General features: G+C 39.3%; 1 pseudogene; it reads right to left on the bottom strand.

The window, feature by feature from the left end:
- LOC127042115 (insulin-degrading enzyme-like) overlaps window positions 1–18504 on the bottom strand; it is a 48600-nt pseudogene that overhangs the window by 25731 nt on the left and 4365 nt on the right.

Consider the following 18504-nt stretch of genomic DNA (forward strand, 5'->3'; position numbering starts at 1 on the left):
CAACAAATTACCATAGAATATTTATAACACGGTGTCACTGTGAGCACCATTAGCCTACTATTAAGCAGAAATCAACACAACACCCTATTGTGGCAAAATACAAACGTCAAAACAGAAATCTAAGCAGACAAGTCAATTGCAAGGAGCTCAAAAGAAGCTTGCAGTTCATTTCTGATGACCATGGTCTCCAAATACATAGATGCACCATATGCAGTGATGTATATTTTTATCCCTCCAAAAGCCACCCACACAACTGCTTACAGAAAACATCTTTTTCATGATTGGATCACATAATACATATCAGCACAATACAAGGCTCAGTCCTGAGTAATTCTGTGGTGCTTTACAGAGGAATTTAGTCACATCTTGTCCACATGTAGAGGGGATTAGGGAGAAAGATGGGATTATTCTTTAGTTTACATTTCCATACAAAAAATGTAAAAGAAATTAAAAACAACTTTCCTGGAACTCTTATTTAAAGCTCGAACTTTGTATATCCTATCCTTCTGGCTCTTTCCCTCACTGCTGCTGGCCACTTCCCTCTCCACTGATCTGCAGTGTTTTAAGATAAGATAGTCTAGTGCTAGTGTACTTTCACTAAACTAGTATAGAAGCACATCTGTATCACATTTATCCAAAGATCTGAGTGCATTTACAAATACTGCATGTGACAATTCCTTTGTGAGAGAGTTAAAATGTTAACATGGCTACATCTATTCCCATGGACTGATATACCAGCATTCCCAATAGTATCATGACAGAAGTGCAATTCATTACAGTTTTAATGAAGGACACATTAAATAGTCTTCAGAGTAGCAGCCGTGTTAGTCTGTATCCGCAAAAAGAACAGGAGTATTTGTGGCACCTTAGAGACTGCCTCTTATTAACAGTGCCCTTTTACTTTCACAAGGAAAAGTAACTAGAAGTCTGATTTATGGACCCACACCTTAGCCTTGTACTTAATGCTTCACTTTGAAGGATTCTGATTTTTTTTAACCTTTGCTAGTCAGATGAGTCATATGTTTGAAGCTTGTAAATGGAAAACAAGGAGCTGTAGCACACAGTTACTTTTGCAGTCTAATTACTTATTATAATAACATGCAATGCAGACTTTAAAATATTTAGATCATAAACTGTTTTCTATTACAGTAAATCTAAAATACCAACATTCAAAGGGACATTGAGCCTGACAGACAGCAGAAAAAGCGTCATCATGATATACTGGTTGTAAAACAGCAAAAAATTAAGTGAAGACTATGAAATCATATCTGGCAAAAATTGTTTTAAAATTTGGGACAATTAAATAAACCCTTGCTTTTAAATCCTGTTTTTAATACAAACTATTTCTATTAAAGAAAATATCAGACCTGTTTTGTTATATTGCCATGGAGAAGAGCCTCGATGTGTAACCGTGACAACAGCTGAGATATAAAGGCCTTGAGGCGGGGAAGAGTGACATCTAGAATAGATAGACAGACAGTTAAATCAATCACATGAAAGTCTGGTCCTGAAGTTTTTTTGCTGCAGGATGGCCACCTTAAGGTCTGCTATAGTGTGGCCAGGGAGGTTGAAGTGCTGTCCTACAGGTTTTTGTATATTGCCATTCCTAATGTCTGATTTGTGTCCATTTATCCTTCTCCGTAAAGACTGTCCAGTTTGGTCGATGTACATAGCAGAGGGGCATTGCTGGCATATGATGGCGTATATTACATTGGTGGATGTGCAGGTGAATGAACCAGTGATGGTGTGGCTGATCTGGTTAGGTCTTGTGATGGTGTCGCTGGTATAGATATGTGGGCAGAGTTGGCATCGAGGTTTGTTGCATGGATTGGTTCCTGAGCTAGAGTTATTATGGTGCGGTGTGCAGTTACTGGTGAGAATATGTTTCAGGTTGGCAGGTTGTCTGTGGGAAAGGACTGGCCTGCCACCCAAGGCCCGTGAAAGTGTGGGATCATTGTCCAGGATGGGTTGTAGATCCTTGATGATGCGTTGGAGGGGTTTTAGCTGGGGGCTGTATGTGATGGCCAGTGGAGTCCTTCAGGACCAGACTTCAAAGAGAAACTGCTGAGCTTCAGTTCATCTGCAAATTTGACACCATCAGCTCAGGACTGAACAAAGACTATGAATGGCTTGCCAACTACACAACCAGTTTCTCCTCTCTTGGTTTTCACACCTCAACTACTAGAACAGGGCCTCATCCTCCCTGATTGAACTGACCTCCTTATCTCTAGCTTGCTTGCTAGCATATATATACCTGCCCCTGGATATTTCCACCACATGCATCTGAAGAAGTGGGTATTCACCCACGAAAACTCATGCTCCAAAACGCCTGTTAGTCTATAAGGTGCCACAGGATTCTTTGCTGCTTTTAAAGAACTAAAGATTAATCTTTAATTAAAGATTATGTCATGTGATGAAACCTGCAGGAGTAAGTCCAACCAAAAGTGGCAACCCTAAAACCCCCTATAGCATGTACAGAGGACTGCCTGCATGGAGCAGCTTTCAGGATCAGAGCCTTAAATAGTGGGATGCAACAATATACAGTATAGTCAGTCTGACCATATTGGATTTTTCTTTCCCTCTAAAACGATATTTCATTGGCATCTTTTAGAGTCGAATACATCAACCAAGAATGATTAAATAACTATCCTGCAGCACTACCCAGAAGTCTCAATCAGAATCAGGGCCTCATTGTGCACTGTACAACCACAGAGGTATTCCCAAGGGTTCCTGTTGGGAAAGATTTATACAATTTGTTTTTAAATTTTGTTGCTGATATTTTTCTGGTAAAAGCTTTTTCTTGTAATAATTGAAGGGTATACAGTGCTCAATATATTTTAAGCCTGCCTCAGTAGCAAGTGTACAAGATGTGCACACTCACTTCTTTATAAATACCTCACCGAGAGAAACAGGATGAGGAAATGGCAAGTTTACGTCTTTGCTCATGATGGCATTCAGCTGAAAGCAGTATTTGGTAAGGCTGGTTTCATAGGATGATAAGATGTCTGAAAATTAGAACATGGGAAGCAGCTACAAAAAGATAGAAATATAGGGCCAAATCCTGCCCACTTCACTAATATGAGCAGTGCTAACAAAGTCAAAACTTGCATGAGAAAGGCACGCTAGATTTGGCCCTAATTTACATCTTTTGAAGATTTGTTCGGGGTGGTCCAAGGAGATATTCACCATCTTCCTTCTGGAGGTTGCTCCAACAGCAGCCCCTTCTCATGTCAGGCCAGAGTGGGGTACTACATGTAAAGTTCACTAGCCTCTGCTAAAATTATAGATACATCCTCAGATTATTTTGAACTTGTTGGTAACTTTTATATTTTAAATTACCCTCCCAGTGACTATAGTGAGGGATCTGTTCTTCATTAAGGACTATTTGTATGAAAAGTTTGCAGGCTTTTTTCCAGATATTTTTGAGACAGCAGTCATCAAAAAATTAATACATAATTTAAAAAAAAAATCTTAATTCCCAAACTGAAATCTAATAACTAAAAAGCATTAATAGTTTTTTCCTAAAACTTTAAAAATACTGTGAGGCAACTGCTGTACAAATATTGCAAAATATTGTTCAGAGTTCAAAATATGTTGCTCCATTAATGTTGATTAAGTAATTACTTGTGAGGACGACAGACTATGTCCCCATTCAAAAATGGAAACTCTTAGCTCTACTGAAACAATACAAAGCTCAGGATTCTAAACATGACAAAAGTCAAAACAGGCCAAAATAGTGAATTCGGTAAAACAAACTGCTAAAAATTGGCAGGAACTCACCATCCAGAGCTTCTTTTAACTCATCTTTGGTCCAAGCAACTTCGGTCATCAACAGTTGGAGGTAATACACAACGTGCTGGTGAGGCTGTTCAGCTCGAAAGTTGTTAAGTGATCGCATGTACTAACAAGGTTAAAATAGGACATTCAATAATTACAAAACTTAACTTCTGAATATAACAGCAACATCACCCTGAATTACTTGGCTTTGTATACAATCCAAAACCCCACATTCCAGATGCCAGCAACTGTTCTACACTTGTGCTTTCTTGAGTAGCATAATACGGTAATTGGATTGAACTATGCTCACAATGATGCAGCTTTGCTTACATGATGATGAAGCTAGGAACTAAGCTAGTTTCAGTTTTGACAAACACATTTATTCTCAGAGTGCATTCTTCCATTAATTCATTATGACACATAACTCCGAACCAATATTTTTAATCATTCTAGTCAAGGCCTATATATTCTGTGGCAACTATTACCAAATTCATTACGAGCTGCAAACTATAACTAATTGTCCAGTGCCCTAGTCTCACACGGTCAGACAGAGACAGGGGCACCTACATACAAGAGGAACAACAAAAGAATCTATCCTTGTGAGTTTGGCTGTGACAACTCTTCTTTTGCTCAGTTTGCATCCAGGCAAAATAAACACAGCCATCTCCTCAAACAGAAAGAATAAAAAGAACAAGCTAACGGTCCTTGGCAACATGGGATCTACTGGGTCCCCATATAGCTACAGGTAAGCACACCCTCAATTTCACAAGAGAAAGCCGGCTGTTTTTCAGAGGCCAGTGAGTACATGGGAAATGCAATCCCTGAGATCATAAGGTGAGAGGGCATTGTCTGGACTGAGAGAAAAAAAGAGAACAGGTGTACTTATGGTACCTTAGAGACTAACAAATTTATTTCGGCATGAGCTTTCGTGAGCTACAGCTCACTTTGAGTGTCTCCTTTAAAGTCCCCTCCCACTTGGGAATTGGGAAAGGGTAGCCATGGGGTGGAAGGCATAACCTATGTGTGCAGGCAGGTCAGTAGGACTTAGGTAAGCCACTGGCCCCCTGCACATGGGGAGAGAGTATATAAACCCTACTCCCTCCAGCTGAGCCCCCTCCTAACCCAAGATTAATTTAGGACTGGATATTTTTCTCTGTTATGGGCATTGTACTAATTGCGTCATTTGTGACTGGGAATGACTTACACCCCACCATGGCCAATCTGGCAGTGAGAGGGAGTGCGTGTGTGGTTTTTCTTCCTTCCCCATGGCAGCTCAGGGACCTGCAGAGTAAATCAGGAGGTAAGGTTCAAGGTGTCACAACTTAGCAGGTGCCAGGTGTCCAGTGCAGCTATTCATTCCATAAGGGTCCAGTTCTGTGTAAAACTGGAATTGGATTTAGGGAAGGCATCCTCTAAAGAAAAGGAGGAACAAGATTAGGCCTCCAAGTGTCTGCTGCAGTACAGCCCCTTCACCTTCATACAAGGGGAGGGTGGGGACTGGAACCTGCTTTGGAGGGCTGATGGCACCTTGCATCCTGTCTTTCCTTCTGTGTTTCTGGGACAAACAGGAAAAAGTTGGTGGAGACTGCCTTCCTTCTTTCACCTGCTTCATAAGAAAAAAGGAGCTGACCCTTTCTTAACATGGATGAGCTTGTGGGAGAAGAAAATGTAACTTTCCCTTGTTAGATTTTGATTTTTTTGGTTTTTCCTTTATATTGTTACACACATGGATATACATACAATAAAAATTGTACGTAATCACAAAATATGCAAAATAATGAAAAATAAATTCTGAGCTAAAACTCCCCTGAGTTCTAGAGACGTAAATGAGAAAATATCTTATAATAAAGGAAAATCCCCAAGGAGTATTTATTATAGATAACGTGTAGATATATTTAGAAATTTCTTTGGGGTTTTCTTAGTTTTAAATTTAATTTGTGTCTGTTTTATGCTGCCATGTATGTCCGTTTACCACAGTAATGAAATTCAACGTGCCACAGATATACAGACCCTGATATTAGACTAAATCTTCCTTATATATGACGTTCACCAACTTGAATATTAAAATTAAAAGTTTCCTATTACATTACATAATGCTTTCTTCTTATGTAGACAACTCCAATGTAAACAACTACATTTCTAGATTGGACTAACAGAAGTAACAAAAAAGTTGTAACCTATTTCAAAAGTTTTTAAAAAACCATTTGTAAAATGCAGTATATGAATATGGATCACTGAATTTTGTGCCAGTTTTCACTTCCAGAATTCTGCATATCCATGTACTGCATATCCCACACCGTGAAATGGGTTATGATCCCCGGGGTGTAGAGGGGTCACAACCATCCCTCCTATCTATCCTGTTTCTTTATGGCTAGATCAGACTGAAATCCTAAATCTTTTTCTTGTTGTAAATGAGATCGGAGTATGGGAAAAGTTTGAGAACCACTGTTCTACTCTTTTTATAAATGAAAGGCACAATCCAGCAGTTAGAAAAAGTTCACCACACATTTTGTCTGAATAAAGACTGTAGGGCCAATACTTTTGAAGTTGTACAACTGTCATTTAAATACTTGGCTAGAAGTTCACCCAAAACTGAAGCCAATAGAACAGCTCCCATCAACTTTAGTGGGCTAGGATTTCACCCTATACTTTTGGGCAGATTTAGCTCTCAAATGCCATGAAAATGCTCACATTTCGCTCATAGTCAATGTATTCTGTTTTAAATTATCCCAATCACATTAAAATTCCATACAGCTTACCGCTTCCTTGATAATTTCAAATCTTTTCTCATCAATCTCAAAGGTGGTCATTTTTTCAATGATCTTCTTTAACAAGATATGCTGTTTGTCAGTATAACCTATCACAGAAAGCTAGGGAAAGAGTGTGTAAGTTCCTTTAAAAACTTGAAAAGGAAAAGAGCAATTTCTAAAAAAAATAATTTTAAGTGTTTATAATGGCCTAAAACGCATACATCTCAATTAGAAAAAAAACAGGTATTTGACTATATCAATTTAAAATCAATTTTACTCACAAGGTGATATAATATTGATGAAGACAATACTGTATGTCTTGGTGGTTTTACATGCAAAGGACAAATGTAAATTCATTGTAGCTTAATAAAGCAGTAATGTGTCTGAGCATAGATTAACTGTTTATTAGTATCAGCTCTAGCCAGTAAAGTATGTTTGAAGTACTCAAAAACATTTTTCACTATGGACTTCTCGTTACAGTAATAAAAACTAGCCTCCCAGTCTTCTCAAACGTTACCCCAGAAACCTATTTTCAACTCTATATTTAATTTTCCCTCGTGCCCCATAAATAAATATATTTCACTGGGATGGTAGTAAATAATATCAGGAGACTAGCATCAGTGTGGACACCTGCAGTCATAAAAGTCAGTATGATGCCAGCTTACAAAACCCAGGGTGTTAGAATAATAGAACATCAGGGTTGGAAGGGACCTCTGGAGGTCATCTAATCCAACCCCCTGCTCAAAGCAGGACCAATCCCCAATGTTAGTCTCAAATGTTATGAGATATGGGTACCTCTATACAAAGTCTTGATAAGCCTGTACATGGGGTAATATGCACATGGTATTAAATCACCTAAATTACAAAATGAGTATCTATAAAATACAAAGAAAGGCTACATAGATTCTTCATAGCATGAAATAATTATCTGACGAGAAAAGGCTATAAACAAAAGGAAAATACAAGATCTAAGCCCTGTTTGCAGGAATCAAAAGAGGACACACACATTATGATCACAGAATCATAGCAATGTAGGACTGGAAGGGACCTTGATGGGTCATCGAGTCTAGTCCCCTGCACTGAGGAAGGACAAAGTATTTTCTAGACCAGGGTGGGCAAACTTTTTGGCCCAAGAGCCACATCTAGGTGGGGAAATTGCATGCAGGACCATGAATGTAGGGCTGAGCCAGGGTTAGGGTGTGGGGTGGGGCGCTGTGTGCAGGAAGGGGCTAAGGGCAAGGGGTTGGGGTGCAGAAGGGGGTGTGGCAGCGGGTTCAGGTCAGGGGTTTGGGCGCAGGGTGCAACAGGGGCTCAGGGTACAGGCTCCGGCCTGGTGCCACTTACCAGGAGCGGCTCCGAGGTGGTAGCAGCGCGCAGCAGGGCTAAGACAGGCTCCCTGCCTGTCCTGGCCCCACGCTGTTCCTGGAAGTAGCTGGCCCTACGACCCTGCAGCCCCCAGGGGAGGGGGGGCAGTGGGCTCCATGCCCTGTCCTCACCTGCGGGTATCTCCCCCGAAGCTCCCATGGGCCGTGGTTTCCCGTTCTTGGCCAATGGGAGCTGAAGGGGGGTGGGGGGGCCCTGCAGGAGAGGGCAGCGCATGGAACCCTCTGCCTCCGCCTCCTCCTCCTCCAGGGTCCGCAGGGATGTGGTGCCAGCCGCCAGGGCTGGCTCCAGCTTTTTTGCCGCCCCAAGCAGCGAAGCAAAATAAATTAATAAATACATCCGCAATTGGCAGCACTTCGGCAGCAGCTCTACCGAGCCGCTTCATTCTTCGGCGGCAATTCAGCAGCGGGTCTTTCACTCTGAGAGGGACCAAGGGACCCGCTGCTGAAATGCCACCAAAGACCCAGACGTGCCGCCCCAAGCACCTGTTTCCTTCATTGATTCCTGGAGCCAGCCCTGCCAACCACTTCCAGCAGCGGTGGTAGGCCCGTGGCGCCACGGGAATGGCAATTCTGTAGGCCAGATCCAAAGCCCTGATTGGCCCATGAGCTGGATCCGGCCTTAGTTTGCCCACCTCTGTTCTAGACCATCCCTGATAAGTTTTCTCTAACTTATTCTTAAATACCTCCAAGGATGGAGATTCCACAAACTCCCTAGCTCACTGGTTTTCAAACCTTTTTTTCTGGGGACCCAGTTGAAGAAAACTGTTGATGCCTGTGACACAACAGAGCTGGGGATGAGTGACTTGGGGTGTGGGAGGGGCTCAGGGCTGGGGCAGAGGGTTGGGGTGCAGGGGTGAGGGCTGCAGGGTGGGGCTGGAAATGAGGGGTTCAGGGTGTCGGAGGGGTCTCTCACCCGCAGGCACTGCCGCCCACCCTGCCCAGCAGAGTGCGGAGCTGGTGCTTAGGGCAGGGGCAGCACATGGAGCCCCGTGGCCACCCTGCCTAGAAGCCGGACCCACTGCTGGCTGCTTCCAGGGCACAGCGCGGTGTCCGAACAGGTAGGCACTAGCCTGCTTTAGCTGGGCAGCACCACTGACGAGACTTTTAATGTCCCGGTTGACAGGGCTGACCAGAGCTGCAAGGGTCCTTAGCTACTAAGGAAAGTGACCCAGTGCCTTACATGCCACGATCCAGTACCCAAACTTTGACAAACATGACCTTAGGTAATTTGTTAGAGTCCTTAGCTACCTTATGGTGAGACAGTTTTTCCAAATGTCTAACCTAAATCTCTCTTGCTGCAACGTCATATGAAACAGTATCAAAAGCCTTACTAAAGTCAAGATATATCACATCTACTGCTTCCTCCTCTATCCACAAGGTTTGTTACCCTCTCAAAGAAGGATATTAGGTTGGTTTAATATGATATGTCGAAAAATCCATGCTATTACTTATCACTTTATTATTTTCTAGGTGCTCACAAACTGATTATTTGCTCCATTATCCTTCTGGGTACTGAAGTTAACATGACTGGTCTATAATTCCCTGGGTTGTCCTTAATCTCCTTTTCATAGATAAATTCTATATTTGCCCTTTTCCAGTCCTCTGGGATCTCTCCTATCCACCACAAATTCTGAAAGATAATCACTAATGGCTCAGAGATCTCTTCGGCCATTTCCTTAAGTGTTCTAGGATGTATTTAGCCAGACCCTGCCAACTTGAAGACATCTAAATTGTCTAAATGATTCTTAACTTTTTATTTCTTTCCTATTTTAGCCTCAGAGCCTACCGTGATGTTAGTCATCCAATCACTGCTAACCTTTTGATGAAAATTTTAAACCCCCCCTCCCCCAAAAAAACGGCATTTATCACTTCAGCCTTCACTGTGTTTTCTCTTATTGCCTCCCCCACTCAATTAGTAAGGGGACAACCCTGTCCTTGATCTTTGTCTTGCTTCTAATATATTTGTAAAATGTTTTTTGTTATCCTTTATGTCCAATAGCTAGTTTAATCTCGTTTTATGACTTGGCCTTTCTAATTTTGTCCCTACAGGCCTCTGGTGGGTTTTAATTTTTTTAATATTCATCTTTCATAATTTGATCTATTTTCCACTTTTGATATGACTCTTTGTGAGTTTCAGGTCATTGAAGATCTTCTGGTTATGCCAGGGTGCTCTCTTATCATACTTCCTATCTTTCCTATGCATTGGAATGGTTTGCTCTTGTGCCCTTAACAATGTCTCTTTAAAAACTGCCAACTCTTTTTGCCCCTTAGACTTGCTTCCCATGGGATCTTACCTACCAAGTCTCTGGGTTTGCAAAAGTCTGCCTTCTTGAAGTCCACTGGCTTTTATTGCCCTTTCTTCTCTCCTACCATGAACTCTATTATTTCATGATCACTTTCATCCAACTGCCTTTCACCTTCAAATTATCAGCAAGTTCCTCCTTATTTATCAAAATACAATCTAAAACAGCCTCTCCCCAGTTGCTTTCTCTATCTTCTGTAATAAAAAGTTGTCTCCAATGCAATTCCAAGAACTTGTTGGATAATCTGTGCCCTGCTGTATTATTTTCCCAAACAGGGGTCTGGGTAGTTGATGTCCCCCATCACCATCAAGTCCTGTGCTTTGAATGATTTTGTTAGTTGTTTTAAAAAAAAAAATCGTTCATCTCTTCTTCCTGGTTAAGTGGTCAATTGTAGGCCCCTACCATGACATCACCCTTATTTTTTACCCCTTTTATCTTTACTCAGAGACTTTCAACAGGTCTATCTCCCACTTTTATCTCGATCTCAGTGCTAGTGTATATCAAAGATATATACACAAGACAATAACTTCTTCCTTTCTCCCTGCCTGTCCCTCATGAACAAGCTGTACCCTTCTATACTAATATTCCAGTCATGTGAATTATCCCATCAAGTTTCTGTGATGCTAATTATGTCATGATTGTGATTATTCACTAATATTTCTAGTTCTTCCTGTTCTTCATACTACTTGCATTAATATACAGACATCTAAAATGTCCAGTAGATTTTGCCTCTATATTCCCTTCTCTCTCCTTTGTGCCTCCTATGAATCTTCCAGGATGCAATGACAATCTTTCCAAGGAAGGAATAAAATATTATAGTTATGATTGGAAGCTCCAGAAAGAAGATTTCATCCTATATAGTAGAGAGGGTTTTTTCATCACTATTATTAAAATATTGAATAATCTACCATATGATTTTGAAGTAGATATCAAAAATGCATTTTATGACAAAGGTTGATACATATAGTCATAATAAAATAATATACTTGAGTTGAACATAAACAGTTTGAGCACTTAGATACTACAATAACGTGTGCTATAGAAATGTATGTCTATCACACAACACTCTGGGTTTAGTATAACATTCATCCTTCTTTAGGATATTAACATTATAAAAGCATGTTGAATGTACAGCATGTACTACAGAATTGCAGAATACCTCTCACATATCTTCTACACTGTAAAAATATAGATATATAGACAAAGGGTTTCAGATACCAATTCAGAGTACTATCATTTTACAGCATGAAACTGGAATCTTCCCATAATTTTAAAATAAGTTTCCAAAATATGAACTAATTTAACTGCTAATAAAAAACTAAAAATCTGATAATAAATGAGCATAATTTCTTTTAGAATTAACTCTGACCACTGAACTTGAAAATGTTAGCAAGCTTTCAGAATAAAAATACGTATACGTTTTCAGCCAATTACGTGGAACCACTGGAAACAGGATTTTGTGGAGTTTAAAAAAGTCACGACGAAAAAGATGTTACAAGCCTTTGAGCACAGAAAATTCAAAGGCAATATACAGCACACTGTCCCACTAAGCTTGTATGTGAAGTAGCACTGTGTTCTATAGGAATGTGATGGTGTGTTACATAAAAATTATTAATAAAAGGCCTGTAACACAACTGCAAACTAGGTTTTGATAACTTATCAGAAATATGTTAGGAAAGCCTAAAGAAGTGACAATACATCATAAGATCAATATTTATTGCTAAAAATTGCCATAGTTTTGGATTTTAAAATGGTTGACAAAAATCAACTCCAAAGGAAATTCACTAAAATTTATTAGTCTGATACAAACATGCAGAAATGGATTCATAACTCACTGCTGATGAATTAGAGGAACTAAGTATACAGGAAATCTAGAGGGTTAATATTCACACAACACAAAATGCTTTTTATTTTGAAAGTTCAGAATTAATCCATTTTATATATAAACACACCATCACGCTTTCAAGGTTACTGTGTAAGCAGTTAAAAAATGTGAATTAGAACGCACACAGTTGCAGCGTGCACACATTCACTAATTAACCAAACTGTTCACTAAATGATTAAAACACTGTGGTTTTTAATCATCATGAGATAGATGCAAGGAAAAAACCATTAACCATCTTGTTTAGAAATGCTAAAGTCAATGTTTTCCTCAAACTCAACTTAACTCTCAAGCTGTCGCCACTTCTTCCTGTGTTTTTTTTTTCTTACTTACAAGAATTGCATTCATTCCTGATGCAATGCCATAGATCAAACCTGAGAGACATGCTGCATATGTATACTCTTTTAAATCATCCTTCAATAACTGATAAACAGGTATGTCATGTTGCAATGGAGAGGAGCAGCAAAAATATAGCGACTAACAAAGAAAAACAAAAGAAATGCTTTGATACCTCAAGCAGTGACATAGCAATGGATGAAGAAACACGACTGAAGAGTATGTATATGCAGCCTCATTATTAGTATCTCTTAGAAAAAGTTGAAGTGAACCACTTATTTAGCAGCAACGTGAAGATTTTTTTTTCTTTGTCAGAAAGTCTTTCAATAGCTATCTGACACAGAATGAAACTAAATTGAAACTCAGAATTAGGAGCAGAATCACTTTTTTTTCCTTTTTTGGAGGAGCAGCAAATTTTACAGCTAGCTAATCTGATGAATAGTGTAAAAGAAAGGAATAAATTTGCTTAGTATAAATGGAAATATTGTTGAACACTTAAAACAAGATTCAACTTAACATTCAAATTATGAGAAAGTATGGTTAGCTATCAAGATTTTAAAAGGAGTAAAAATAAAATCATAGACCATCAATGGAAAAAAAGCCATTTTTTAAATAAAAAATGCTTCCATCAAATCAATATAAAAATCTTTATGAGTGGAAGTAGATTAAAGGCTCTAAGATTTTCCTTGATTTGGGTACTTACATACATCCCATAGACGGTATTTTGGAGGACATAGTACAAGCCAGCTAGTCCTGCTGCATATGTATACTCGTTGAGGGAGTCTCTGAGTAGTTCAAGGTACAAATAGGCCATGTTACAATGTAAGGGATCCACGCAAGCAAATGGGCTGGAAGAAAATGTTGAAAGTAAAATATCCAGTTTAATTATTTCCCAGGTCTTTTTGGCCCTCTAAATTTGAGCTCAAGAAAATTTAATATTTAAATGCTATGCTGTTGGGTCCCCTTATGCAGTATTACGATTTCAAAACAAAAAACACACAGATAACCAAAAATAACGGTTGATTTTTCATAAGGTTTCAGTGTTGCCCCATTATAAATATACATTCAGGACTTTAATTTAAATTCCTGTTCTTTTTAAACTGGTAAATCATATCATGCTATATTAACTCTGCTGCTGAAGTCGGAGCTCATCAAGTGCATAATTAACTTAATAAACTCTAAGTATTAAACATAAATAACTTAGATTAATCCAATTACTAAACATCAAGCAAATTAATTCTTTCATGCGATCAGAAAATACAATAGTTGTTATGTATAAAGATGAACAGTTACCAAAACCATTGTATGCAAGGCACCGCAGGATTTCGTATACTCAGAGCAGGAAATAACTGCAGCATCTCCCATTCCATGGTATAGTAACAGTAGGAGATAAATGGTGTCTTTTTAATGAAAACCAACTGTACAAGTTCCAGTGTTTTCTTAGTATTATCTAATCTCATACAGTAGCTACACACATCTCTTAAAAGAGAAAGGCAACTCAAAGACTCAAGCCATGTTTCAACAATATTGATAACTGTTAAATATTGGTATTTTTATTAGAGCACCACAAGCTAAGTCAATACTCTGAATAAGTCATTTCTATTTTGGTCAGATATTTATTTTAATAGCATTATATGCATGTACATACATTTATAATAGAATGTCACAGACATAATAAGTAGTACAGGAAATAATTCCTTGCTGAAGTACTGATTACCAAATACATGTTAGTGTTCACCATATACATGAAGACAAGTCCCAGTTCCAACACACATTTGTGGCAACACTTAAAGATGAACTGCAAATGCTTTTTACACATTAAAGTTCCTAATTTTTTTTTTAACAAAACCTGGATCTCTCTCTCTCCTCCAACCCCCTAAAGATAGGGAATGGGATGACAAGAGGAACTAAAAGTATATGTTTCCTGTTACAGAAATTGAGTGGCCCTTCAGAGTCAGATTTCCAAATCAATGAAAGTTGCCAACCCACTACAATGCTACAGGCTCTGTTTTGACTGGCCCTTTCCTGAATACTTAGCATGAGGCTAAAATGAGTCGAGGTAGGATAGGGCTGTTATTTGCATTTCCCTCTATCTATCTAAGGAACATCCCAACAACTGATTAATTTGAATAATGTCCACTTATGCATCTCCCAGGATAAAATTCTGAAGTCAAGGTAATAAACCAGCCAACCATTTAGACTCCTAGATTACGCCACCCCAAATGGACTGAATTCTTCTCAAGAGTAATACCAGAACCAAGACTTCTTATTCTGGGCTATTTTCAGTATCTAGAGTAACTAGAACTCTTGCAATTTATTTAGCTGGTGAAGACCAATAGGGGCATTTGGGACTAGGACTGTTAATTCACTTTGTGAAAACAGAATGTAAGCCATCCTTAAAATGGTGATAGTAAGGGCATTGCTTAAGAAGCTTTTTTTAAGAGGCTACCAACCTCACCAGCTAGTGCTAATTTCTAATCTATCCTTTTTAAACAAATGATTGTTGAAAAAGTGTTGTTGTAGCAACTCAGTCACATGTTGATCTCACGGATGATATCCTGCTCTTACCAGCCAGCTTTCAGACATGAGTTTAGTACAAGTCCAATATTTTTGTGCATGGTTGTTGACTTCCTTCTAGCAACGATACAGATAGTGTCCTTGCTGATTTTTAAGCTCTACCAGCAGTCATTCAATAGCATTAACCACAAGGCTTCTGACTTGCCTATGGAGTCTTATTGGCAGAGATGGAAAGGCTCTTCTTATAAGGTTTGTTTCTCCTCTTAGATCCCAAAATGTGGCAATGAATATTTATTATTCTTTCCTTGTGCATTAAGCAGGACTCCAATATGTATGTATAACTGCTGGGGGCAGCAGTGAGACATTCTGGCCTGTACTTCCATAGATACGTTATGCCACATAGATCAACATTTTTTGGGGGGGGGGTTAAACCCAGGCATATCTGTTTCTATTCTAGTACCTGATAGACAGGGAAGTAGATAGGAGAAAAGTGGTTTATGCTTAATCCAGATAAATTAGAAAGGATGCTCATAGATAGGAAGAAGTGGCTTTGAGAAATGGCAAAAAATGGGATACACACCTTCTTTTGGAGGTGTATGTACAATCTTTGCCAGTACATTTCACAATCTAGGACAGGGGTCGACCTTTCAGAAGTGGTGTGCCCAGTCTTCATTTATTCACACTGATTTAAGGTTTCGCATGCCAGTAATACATTTTAACATTTTTAGGTCTCTTTCTATAAGTCTATATTATATAACTAAACTATTGTTGTATGTAAAGTAAATAAGGTTTTTAAAATGTTTAAGAAGATTAATTTAAAATTAAATTAAAATGCAGAGCCCCCCAGACTGGTGGCCAGGACCCGGTAAGTGTGAGTGCCATTGAAAATCAGCTCGTGTGCCACCTTTGGCACACATGCCATAGGTTCCCTACCCCTGATCTAGGAGTTCCAACTGAAGCCACTGCTGCTCCTCAAGTCACAACTTTTGCAAACAGTGCCTTATTTCCATGGATGCTTAGCCTGGAAAACTGACAGTTCCTTTGTGATGCTGACCTAGCCACAGTGATTCACACTTTTATAACCTGCAGACTGGATTATTTTAAAAACACATTATTAAGCCCTATACATACAAAATGCCCAGAAACTTCAGCTAGTGCACAACAGAGTGAGGCAAGGCCCTCTAAACACAAACAGTACTCTATACATGAAATTCAAGGTGCTAGAAATGATTTAAAAATTTAAATGCTGTGAGATCAAAGAAAACTCCCCTTCCTATGTCTGTCTTTCCATTGATGGCAGGGAATTCTCAGTGAAGGACCCAGGCCTTTTGAACCTGCTCTCTCCAGTGGTCTACCAGTGCTAAACTTTACGACACTTTAGGTCACCAGTTTAAGACTTATCTGTTCAGGCCTTTGAAAGCTTTCTGGCTGAGTTTAATAAGAGGACTGGGGATCAGCACTGGGATTTTCAAAGAAGCCTAAGTGAGTCAGACACTCAACTTCTGCTGAAAGTCAACAGGAACTAGTCACCTAACTCTCTTAAGCTTCTTTGAAAGTCCCAGCTTAGTTTCCTCCTCAAACCCCTCCCTCCGGTCAAATGGAGCAGACAGTTGCATCACTGGCCTTGAAGCTAAAATGCTAGCATTTGGCTATTTTATAATTCATTATTTTTATAAATGTAAAGCACTCTGTTGTTCAGTGATGCATGCCAATATGTTTCCAAATAAACAAAATTCCAAAATAGACTATGCCCATTGAAAAAATAAACAAACAACAGCACCGAATTTTAATAGCCATCTGCCTAAACCCTGGGAAATCTAAAATGTAGGTCTCCTGGTTTCCCTGCCAATGTGAATGACTCTACAGCCACGTTAAACAAAAGGTTGGAAAACTTCCTTATTAAACCATTATTTTACTTCTCTTTTTAAAAATGACTGATTGTCAAAATTTCTAAATCATTTTCTAGATAACACCCTATGGAGTGTCTGACAAGGCCTGCGGCCAGAGGCCTTTAATACAAGTTTCACATGATGCCTGCATCCCAGGGTTTCCAGAGTCTTCAACCCATCGAAGCTTCACAGAGTTCCATATCCTTGGTCCATGCTGAAAATTTTGGGGATGAGAGGGAATGATTGACTATCCTCATTTTCTTAGTTTTAATTTCATCAACACAAAAGGTGCTGTTAGCATCATTCAGCCAAAAAGTGCTCCAGGGATCCTGGCTGCTCAGAGCTGCAGGCAGTAGAAATCCTCCTAAAGGATCAAAGGTTATATTCCAGATGACTTTTTGGGGGTATAGTGGGGTCTGATGTAATGAGGGAGACTATTTTTCAATAGTTTCCACTGAACTCCACTGATTCAAAATAAATTCATTCGGGAACAGGTTATGGTGGCTCAAATCTTTTGCAAGGAAGGCAGACCTCTGAAGTAAGCCTCTTCACTATACCTCTGATCACAAAAATGTCAGTATTCTGCTCAAGAGAAAGAACAAAGACCGGAAAACCCTTGGATGCTTTCATCTTCCCATGGAGAAAGATTGATGTCCCACATTACTTCTTGTGACAGCAGTCCTGGCCAAGCTCAAGAGAGACAAATGTTCAATGTAACCTCATTGTCAAATATTAACACAGACAAATCTAGTTTCCACTTCTGTTGGAGATGATGGTGGTTAATCTCACCAAGCCACATATCTCCTCAGAATTGACCATATAAAATCAGGACACCTCCTTGATCCCGTCTCTGGCTCCTCACCTCTGATCATTGCTCCTCAGAGGAGGAAGGTGGATCATTCTGGCATTTTAAATAGGGTATTTCAAGTCCTTCTAGCTGTTCAGAAAGAACATACCAGGAGAGTCTATGAATTTAACTGGCAAAAGGTTCGCAGTTTGTTGTGAATACATCCAAGCAAATCTCTTCACTTGTTCAACATTAGAATATTTTTATTACTTTTTTTCATTTGTTACACACTGGGTTGCAAATGGCGCCCCTCCCAGTTCATTAGGAAGCTATTTCACAGCCTTTCATAAACCTGTAGAAGATAAAACCTGTCTCTCTGCATTCCAAAGTGCCCAGTTTTAGATGTACATATTGCAGTGGGAATCTATTGCAGCAGGTAGAAATGGAGAAAGAGGAGAAGGAAAGTTACTTACCTTTAATTCTTGTTTTTATAAGATAGGCAAGCCCAACAGATTACTATTTTATCCTCCCACCATTTTCTTAGACATAGATATTAATTAGTTTGCTCTGTTTTCTACTTTCAGTGGTTGTCCTGTAGCTTGAAAAGCGAGGTAGAAAGAAAGGCAGTGTCTAGCCAGGCTAGTGGCCCTCATATTAGCAAACATTCTAATGACTTGGAACTTTGTAGTAAGTGAAACCTGACCTTGGTCAGACAGCCAAGTATGATACAGACTGGTAATTTATTGCACCTAAATATTTAGAAAAGGAAATAAGTTTCCTCAGACTGGGTGCGTTGATAACTGTTTATATTCAAAGTATCTTCACTACAGGCAAGTACTACAGTTTTTTCAGTCTTCATTCCCATGCCCTCATACAAT

This window comes from Gopherus flavomarginatus, unplaced genomic scaffold, assembly GCF_025201925.1.
Source record: "Gopherus flavomarginatus isolate rGopFla2 unplaced genomic scaffold, rGopFla2.mat.asm mat_scaffold_267_arrow_ctg1, whole genome shotgun sequence".
Lineage (NCBI taxonomy): Eukaryota > Metazoa > Chordata > Testudines > Testudinidae > Gopherus > Gopherus flavomarginatus.